The following is a 10,006-nucleotide window of genomic DNA, read 5'->3' on the forward strand; positions in this document are numbered from 1 at the left end:
ATTTTCACTCTGCGCCGAAGTGTGCGTTGATATGAAACTTCCTGGTAGATTAAACGAGTGTACCGAACCGAGATAATTCAGGACAATTGCCAGTCGGGGCAAGTGTTCTAAGCTCGACGCACTGGCGGATTAAAACTGTGTGCCGCACCGAGACTCGAACTCGGGAAATGTGCCTTTCGCGGGCAGGTTCTCTACCAGCTGAGCTACCTAATTACGACTCAAGATCCGTCCTCGCATCTTTAATTCCACCAGTACCTCGCCTCCTAACTTCCGAACTTCACACAAACTTCCCTGCAGACCGTGTAGAACTAGCACTCATGGAAAAAAGGATATTGCGGAGACGTGGCTTATCCACAGGCAATCCTAGTTCTGCAGTGTCTGCAGGAGAGCTTCAATGATGCTTGGAGGGTAGGAGACGAGGTACTGGCGGAATTAGAGCTATGAGGACGGGTCGTGAGTCGTGCTTAGGTACCTCAGATGGTGGAGCACTTGCCCGCGAAAGGCAAATGTCCCGAGTTCGAGTCTCGTTCCGACACACAGTTTTAATCTGGCAGGAAGTTACATATCAGCGCACACTCCGCTGCAGAGTGACAATTTAATTCTGGAAACATCTCCGCACACTGTGGCTAATCCATGTCTCCGCAATACTCTTTGTGAGTCCTAGTTCTGCAAGATCTTCAGGAGAGCTTATGTGAAGTTTGGAAGTTAGAAGACGAGGTACTTATGGAATTAAAGCTGTGAGGACGGGTCGTGAGTCGTAATTAGGTAGCTCAGCTTGCAGAGCACTTTCCCACGACAGGCAAATGTCCCGAGTTCGAGTCTCGGTCCGACACACAGTTGTCATCGTTCATCCTTGTTCCTTTCAAATAACTTCCGGGAATTCAGGCAGGTAACACTTTCAGCGACCGCCGATATTTCGGCGGGAGAACACCCTGCCATTTTCAAGGCAAACTGCAACGGACAGGCGGCGTACATGCAAATTTAATACCTCGGTTCTCGGACGGAAGGAGGAAAGATAACACACACTCACACACACACTGAACACTAGTGCCACCAAAGATGACCAAAGTCAGAGCTATCGATACTGAGACTATGAATTCGCAGGTGAGGCAGCATTGACTCTGTTCCTCTGTTTTTTGACAAGGGAGAGAGCCGGATTCCAAACAGAGCAGAGAGGGCTGCATTACGCTCTCTCAAACTTGATCCCAGTATTGTTAGTTTACCTGCTGACAAGGGCAATGCCACCGTTGTTTTAAGTAGACATGATTATGTTCAAAAGATGCAACGTTTACTATCTGACTCAGCGTATCGCAGAATCGATGCTGACCCCACGAAAAGTGTTGAGAGAAAGACCAACAGCCTCCTGAAGAAAAGTGGTTTGTCGCAGGACACAATCAAGAGGCTTAACACCTATAGTGCCGTTCCCCCTAGGTTATACGGCCTTCCAAAGGTTCATAAGGAAGGGGTTCCTTTCCGTCCTATAGTGAGTAACATTGGTGCTCCGACATATCGTGTATCCAAGCATCTTGCTCCTCTGTAGAGTCCACAAGTAGGACGGTGTGAACATTATATCAGGAACTCAGCTGATTTTTTACGTCGTTTGGAGGGACTGAGGCTGAATGACTCTGATATTTTAGTGAGTTTCGATGTGGTCTCTCTCTTCACTCGTGTTCCTCTGTCTGATTCGTTGCGGTTAATTGAAGCCAGGTTTGGTGCTGATTTAACTAATCTCTTTAGGCATGTGTTGACATCCACTTACTTTTTATTTAATGACCAGTATTACGAGCAGACAGATGGAGTTGCCATGGGTAGTCCTTTGTCTCCTGTGATCGCAAATTTGTTTATGGAAGACTTCGAGGAACGTGCATTGGAGTCGGCGCCTTTAAAAACCGCCTGTTTCTTTAGATACGTTGACGATACCTTCGTTGTTTGGCCTCACGGTGGGGAGAATTTGAATGTCTTTCTAGAACATCTAAACTCGATCCACCCGAACATTCGTTTTACGATGGAGGTGGAAGAGGATGGCTGCCTTCCCTTTCTCGACGTGTTGGTTAGGAGGAAGGATGATGGATCATTGGGACATGCAGTCTACAGGAAACGTACTCACACCGACTTTTACTTACAAGCTAATAGTTGTCACCATTCGGCTCAGCGTGAAGGGGTACTTCGTACCTTGGTACACAGGGCACATGTCGTTTCTGACGCTGAGACTTTGCCAGCTGAGCTGTCCCATCTTGAAGTTACATTTCGTCAAAATGGTTATAGTGAGAGACAGATTGAACGTGCGTTGCGCTATCGACCAACTGTACATCGGGTGATTGATGATAATTCTGAGTCAACACCTAAGTCTACTGCCTTTTTGCCTTACGTAGGAAACACGTCCAATAAGATCGGTCGTATTTTACGGAAATACGATGTGAAATGTGTTCTCCGACCTCCATCCAAAATTAGAGCACTTTTGAGTTCCGTTAAGGATGATCTTGGACTGCGTAAGGCGGGTGTATATCGTATTCCTTGTAGCTGCGGCATGGCATATATTGGTCAAACTATCAGGACCGTGGAGGACAGATGTACTGAGCATAAACGGCACACACGATTACAGCAGCCAAATAGATCTGCTATTGCCGAACATTGCTTGGATACTGGTCACCCCATGTTATATAATAACACCGAGATATTGGCATGCGCGTCCAGCTATTGGGACAGTGTCATTAGGCAAGCAGTTGAGATTAAATTAGTGAGCAACCTCGTTAACAGGGATGGAGGTTTCTGTTTAAACTCTGTTTGGAGTCCGGCTCTCTCCCTTGTCAAAAAACAGAGGAACAGAGTCAATGCTGCCTCACCTGCGAATTCATAATTTCAGTATCGATAGCTCTGACTTTGGTCATCTTTAGTGGCACTAGTGTTCCGTGTGTGTGGGTGTGTGTGTGTGTGTGTGTGTGTGTGTGTGTGTGTGTGTGTGTGTTATCTTTCCTGCTTCCGCCCGAGAACCGAGGTATTAAATTTGCATGTACGCCGCCTGTCCGTTGCAGTTTGCCTTGAAAATGGCGGGGTGTTCTCCCGCCGAAATATCGGCGATCGCTGAAAGTGTTACCTGGCTGAGTTCCCGGAAGTTATTTGAAAGTTGTATACGCCAGGAGAAACTCAGGTCTCATCCTTGTTCCTGCTTGACACTACCCGATTGTCATCTGTTTCCAAAACTTAAAGAAAACGTGCTAGGGCCTCACCGTAATAGTGATACAGCGGTGCAAGCAGAGATGAGCTTGTGGCTCTGTCAACAAAGTCAAACATTGTACTGTAATGGTGTCGACGAAGTTGCCTTTCGTTGGCACAAATGCGCTCCTCATCCGGCTGATTATGCTGAGAAGTGAATATGTAGACATGAAGAAGAAAGATGTAGACTGTTTGTTTTATTTAAAACGCTCCAAGAGTTTTCGTATAAAAAATGGGAGACATTACTTTTCAGTACGCCATCGCCCTTTTGTAAGTAAAGCCTTCCGGGTGAATCGTGAGTTTTGTACCAGTAACTCACTCGGTAAAAGCGTTGGTCACGAGAGTCAATCTTCTGAGTTAGTGCTCCAGTCGAGTACACAGTTGTAATCCGAGCGAAAGTTTCACAACATGTGTGCAATTACCTTTGGAGGTATGAATTTACTGACGAGATTTTCTATACTATGTTCCAGTTTTTGTGCGAAAGGAGAGTAGACTAATCATCGCCAAAGACAGAAGAAGCGGAGACATGCACTGTTTAATGTATGATTTCTAAGTAAGAGGAAACAGCCTAATTACGTTACTGAGGAAATTATTGTCTTGTTAATAGATTTGATGAAAAGCTCTGAGCACTATGGGACTTAACATCTGAGGTCATCAGTCCCCTAGAACTTAGAACTACTTAAGCCTAACTAACCTAAGGACATCACACACATCCATGCCCGAGGCAGGATTCGAACCTGCGACCGTAGCGGTCGCTCGGTTCCAGACTGCAGCGCCTAGAACCGCACGGCCACCACGGCCGGCTTGATGAAAAGCGTCGCAACCTTAGGATATAGTAAAGATGATATAAAGTCGTAATCTATTTCGCTGCAAAATCTACTTTGTTTAGAAATACAAGCAGCTGATTTTGGAATCTATTAAAACGAGTTCGTTACGCTTTCCTAGGAAGAACCACATAATAAGAGAAAGTGTGCCGCAACATGTCTGCTTAGCAGCTGTGAGGCGCTTGTAGTTGTACGCAGTTAGTATAGCTCCACAGGTTTGTGTATTCCTCCTACCACTTCCGTGCGCAGTTACTCAACCACCTAGATAAGCTTCGGCTTCCGGTGTTATTTGCATACATAACAGTCAGTAGCGGTCGATGCAGCAACGTGGAAGCCCCTTAGCCGCAAGACGCACACCGTGTTTGTGTGTGTGTACCTTGCGTCAACAGAGCACCACTTTGTAGCGTCCATTGCACCTGTCCAATGACGCATATCATCTCTTATAGACACAACATTTACAGGTTTATGCATGTACCATAAATTAGCTGTCGCTTCTCGCGAAGAATGCTCGCTTTTCTTACAAGGAATCTAGCACATTTGTTCCTCCATATACACCCGTCGACCATATTCTGTAGTCTCATGTTCCTATACGCTAAATTAACATATGAATCTCGAAGATATGCAGACGCCTCTTTCCAACTGTTGTCAACCGTAAGAATCATTGATATGACTTCGTATTATTAACTGAAATGGCTTTATTATTACCGTGGACAGATGGTTGAAAGGAAGCACATAATACAGCAACTATTTTTCTCGAGCACGTAAATTATACTGCACACTTTAATGATAATGACATCTTCCTAGGTTATATTTGCAGGAAGTAAAACAGTTCAAGTAAAATAGTACCCCAATAATAGCTGTGGGCGTGGATTTCTCGGATGCTATTACCGGGAAAAGGAAATTTGAATTTTACTATGGTCGGGTCGTGAAATGTAAGATGCCATAAGTTAAGGAATTTACAAAGTTACCTATAATTTGAAGTTGGTTAGAGGTAACTTAGTGATATGCTTACATGAGATATCAGGTTTATGGTCATATTATAAAATTAACAGTAATTATTCATATATGTATAACCCAAGGGTTGTTCTGAAACAGGTAAGTAGAAATATAGGTCAGGTTCTGTAAATAGAATAGCTAACGAATTTTTAAAGCCATGACCCTAAACAGTAAAACCAATATAACTCCTACTATTTCCAAAATTATGAAAAGGTCGAAAAAATTGCACGAAGAGATAAATGATGAAATTATTCAATACGTTTAGAAGAAAATTCTGTTTTTTTTTAAGGGATTACAATATGACAGATGACATTGTAATTGCTTTAGAGATACCAAAGGAACTGTGAAATCGATTGAACGGAATGGAACATTTCTTGAATGGATGTTATAGGATGAACATGAATAAAAGTACAATACCTGTACTGAAATGTACACAAATCAAATTAAGCGATGCTAACGGAATTACAACTGATGACTTTTGTATTTGAGTAACAAAATAAGTTATACTGGAGAAAGTGAAGAGGATATGCTATGCAGGGAGCATAGCAAGAAAGATTTAGGCTAGCAATACCAAGAAGGAATTTCTTGAAAAAGTGAAATTATTTAACATCGAATATATATTTAAGCTTTGGGAAACCTCTTTCGAATGTATTTGTATGGTGTGTAGCCCCATACGGAAGTGAAACATGGACGGTAAGCGTTTCAGACAAGCAGAAATTAAAGGTATTTAAAATCTGATAAAACAGGGAATGCTGAGTGTTCGATGCGTAGATCGGGTAACTAATCATGAGGTGCATAATCGAATCAAGGAGACTAAGAGAACGGATAAGTTGACAGAATACACACTGAGAGGCCAAACACAGAGAGTTGTGTGGAACGTAGAAAAAGTACAAACGGTAGAGAAAGACCGAAGATTAATAACAACAAGCTGGAGGAAGTGCAATTAGTGTGCAATAGCTACGCAGAGATGTAGGGACATGCAGTGAAAGAAAATAGCATTCGTTCTCTAGGCTACAACAACAATGCACGATGGTCGAGTTCGATGAAACAAAGAGTGCTCCACGACTGCACAGATATCCGTCTCACGTTATGTTTCTGTCTTCAAGTTTTCAGTAACACGCTTTGTTCATGCTGTACGTGACGATTTCAGGTTATGAAATTACAATTAAATCAATACCATTAGCTGCTGACAGACGTTTATATAGATCAGCGGGGACAGTTGAAAATGTGTGCCCCGACCGGGATTCGAACCCGGGATCTCCTGCTTACACGGCAGATGCTCTATCCAACTGAGCCACCGGCGGCACAGAGAATAGTGCGACTGCAGAGACTTATCAGCGGTACGCTTGCGTCAATCAACGGAGTCCCGTAAGAGTTCAGGCAATCCGTGTGCAATCGGCACTGAGGAAGGTTATCAGCCGGTTAGCCGTAACGATATGAAAATGGCATCTGTTCTTTCGGACATGTCCGAAAGAGCGGATGCCATTGGTGACCGTGCAGCTCTGAAGAATGAAATTACAGCTAAATGAATACCAGTAGCCGCTGACAGGCGTTGATATACATCAATACGTAAACCGGAGGCCCCGGTTCGAGTCTCTGTCGGGGCACATATTTTGAACTGTCGACGTTGATGTATATCAACGCCTGTCAGCGGCTAATGGTATTGAATTAATTGTAATTTCATTCTAGAGAGCTGCACGGTCGCGAATGGACCTGTTCTTTCGGACTTGTCCGAAAGAACGGATGCCACCTTCATATTTCAGGTTATCGTCTCATATGTGTACTGATGAAGGCCCAGTGACGTATCGTACCACAGTAAAATAAATGCATTTCGTATGCACGGCTCTATTCAAGGCACATTTGGCGGTGTGTGTTTGTCATTTACTGTTCATTTGGTAACGTAAGGCCCGGACGCAAGTCAGTGACGATCATCATTATAACTCAGAGACAGTCTTTTTTCCAATAGTAACCAGGCACGTATACCCTCACAATTTACATTTCATGGCAATAATCTTTCCTTCAGTATTCTTCCGTGTAAAAAATTGCCAAAATTTTTCCTTCAGATGAAATAAACATCTTTGACATTTCTGTGAAATATACTGCTCAGAGCACAACAGCAGGCAAAAAAAAAAAACTTTTCAGATTTCATGTCGATGATGGATGAAGTCTGATGATAATTTAATAGAAAAAATACAAAGAAGACAATGGTGCAGTATTGTCGCAACGTCGAGCTTATGCAGTACTACACTAGTGTGCAGGACGTGAGGACGAAACTAACCATCACATCATGTATCTCATCCAAGTAACATTGCAAGCAGAAACTTGGCCCATAGATGGAAAAACTGCTACAGTATAGAACAGAAAATAAGCGAAACGCCACGAGACGAACTTATTCGAGTGCAATAATTACACTGAAGTCATAAAATAATAGCGATGTATCGTATTGGACATTACAGAAGGCGGAACACGGTTCTTAATAGGATGCGTGATAACCTGCGACAGCATTGTGTGCTTTGCAACGTCCTCCTATGCTGGCCATATTGTTTGTAAAGAGTTCCTTTTCTACAGATTGCCATAGCATCTCGTGCGCAGTTTCAAACTGGTGGATGTTGGACGTGCTACAATACGTCTCCACAACGCCTCCCACACGTGCTAGATGCAGTTCAAGTCAGGGAGAACGGGCAGGCCATTCCATTCGCCGAATATCCTCTCGTTCCAAGAACCGATCCAGTTGTGCTGTTGGATATGGTCACGCATCGTCATAAATAAAAAAGTTGTGGCCGGATGTGCGCGTCAACACACTAACGTTGACCGGTGACTGTACCGTATTCAATATTCAAAGATTATGCAACATTAGGCCTCTCCACACCATAACGGACCACCAAACGGTTATATTCGAACCCATTCTTGGGTGCATTGTGTGTTCCATCCTCTCTCCAGAATCACCACTCGGGCTGAATCTGCTCTCATCCGACAAGAGCACGTGAACCCACTCATGACTGGTCCAGTTCTTTTGCTCTTGACAACATGGGAAACGGCGCCACCTATGTGCACATGTCGACACAACGTACCAATATGCAACGTGAGAATGCATGCCTCGCAGGCCTCTTAAATGAGGTCGCAGCTCATAGCACTGTTTGATGTGAGTCCCTTCTTTTCCGTTGTACAAAGTCGTAGTCATCTGCTGCTGAATTGGCAGTGGTCGACCATCCCCACTCCTTCAGAAGGTAGTGCCTGAAGTGCCGAACGCTCCTCAGGCATGTGAAAGAATGCTGTCAGCGATACCAAACTCCTCGTCACATGTCGTCCTTCTTCGTTTCCGGTGATTCTTCCGCGTTTGAAGTCATCCAAATGCTGTCTCTGAGTCATGTTGTATTGAAGAAAACCATCAAAATGCATCTTAGTTGTTCGCTTATGGATACACGTACAGTCTTTTCGGTCCTTTCACTTTCCATCAACTCTCTCGTGTTGCAGGCCAGCCTGCTTTGGTGCTGTAGTCCCACCTTACGCCACAAGACGACCATCATTCTCTGCATACTGAGACCACTGGCAACATTCTCCCGTAGTTTTATTCATTTCCACCAAGTTTTTAATATGTTGTACTACTTTATCTTCCTCGTCCTTAAATTTTTCAGGGCAGTGTCTCTCAATTAGACACAAACCAAACCAGTGTTCTAAGCGTACTGGATTTACCTCATGTGCGATGTGATTCTACTGAAATATCTGTTTCCTTTGTCAGTCCAAGACAGTCCGCCAATCCTCGACGTACATCTACTAGATTGTTTCAAGTGAAAGCTCTTTTTAACAGTGTAGCGCAAATTTTACGTAGTGAAAGTTAGTTCAGTTTTCTTCTTGTGATTAAAGTTTTCCCACTATTTTCTCTTCCAGAAATTAACTTCGGGTTTAATAACCTGTACTGGCCGTTACTCGCAAGTTTATTTGTTTATTTATTTTCTGGAAGATGGGAACCGGTAATCTCCATGAACCACGAAGCCTGATATGAGTTCATCTTAATTTTGTCACTTTTTTTTTAGGAATGTATTTTCACGTACCTGAGGTGTTTCAGTCGAAGAATAAAGTCAAAATACCTCTAATCTGATAAATAGTTTTACTTAAAAGTTAATGTTTTAATTACTATTTGTTAATTAAATCTTCAGTAACGGTACATTGGTATTATCGTAAGATTTTGTGAAGACACAGTCCAAGTTCAGTCTCGTAATGACCTGATAAAATGGAATCGTTTGATACAAATCCAACAATATTCTCTTTGATTTTTAGCATTCTTCCAACGATTGTTTTTTTTAGGCCATCCTGTTCCGTTTCATCCCTGTTCAATCAAAACACTACAAAGACGATTTGCAAGCGAACAAACTCTCCATCATTGAGGGACTCAAAGTGTCAACTTCATTATCGACATAATTGGCGATCAGCATACCTAAAAAATATGAAGCTTAATTTGATTCGTGATGATCGTCGTAAATCTGTTGTAGGACTTTTTCGACGCGGTGGGAATTACATCACAACGTATCAAAATGAAAGATCTGATGAAGGTAGGAAATTGTGGTGAGATTCTCGGAACGATATCGGCGGGAGTTACGAGCATGTTTTGGCATCTACAGACAAACATGCTTTCAAGATGGCATTCTAGTGTTTTTTCCTAGTGTGAACGGGGACGACAATGATGGAACGAGTTTTTTCAGAACATTTCACTTGTTTCGTTATGTATGTTTGAAAGCCCGACGAACAAAGAATGACGCAATTTTTTATCTGTTACATCCAACAACAACCACTATCATTTCAAATATAAAATGGTTACACGACCTTGCAGCCAACGGCCACGAGATATGTTTAAGCACAGGATCAGTGGATTTGGAATCTTACGTTATTACTGAGGGCAGCTATTAGTGCCACTTCAAATAAAAATAGATATCCCTCACAAGATCTGGCACTCTGGATCAATTCATCATCTGGAC

General features: G+C 43.0%; 1 non-coding gene across 1 annotated transcript; it reads right to left on the minus strand.

Annotated features, from left to right (window-relative positions):
- Window positions 1-6,263: 6,263 nt before the first annotated feature.
- Window positions 6,264-6,338, minus strand: Trnat-ugu. Its single transcript has one exon. It is a non-coding gene; the product is annotated as a tRNA-Thr (tRNA).
- Between the last annotated feature and the right edge of the window lie 3,668 nt (window positions 6,339-10,006).

Source organism: Schistocerca piceifrons, chromosome 5, assembly GCF_021461385.2.
Source record: "Schistocerca piceifrons isolate TAMUIC-IGC-003096 chromosome 5, iqSchPice1.1, whole genome shotgun sequence".
NCBI classification, from domain to species: Eukaryota; Metazoa; Arthropoda; class Insecta; order Orthoptera; family Acrididae; genus Schistocerca; species Schistocerca piceifrons.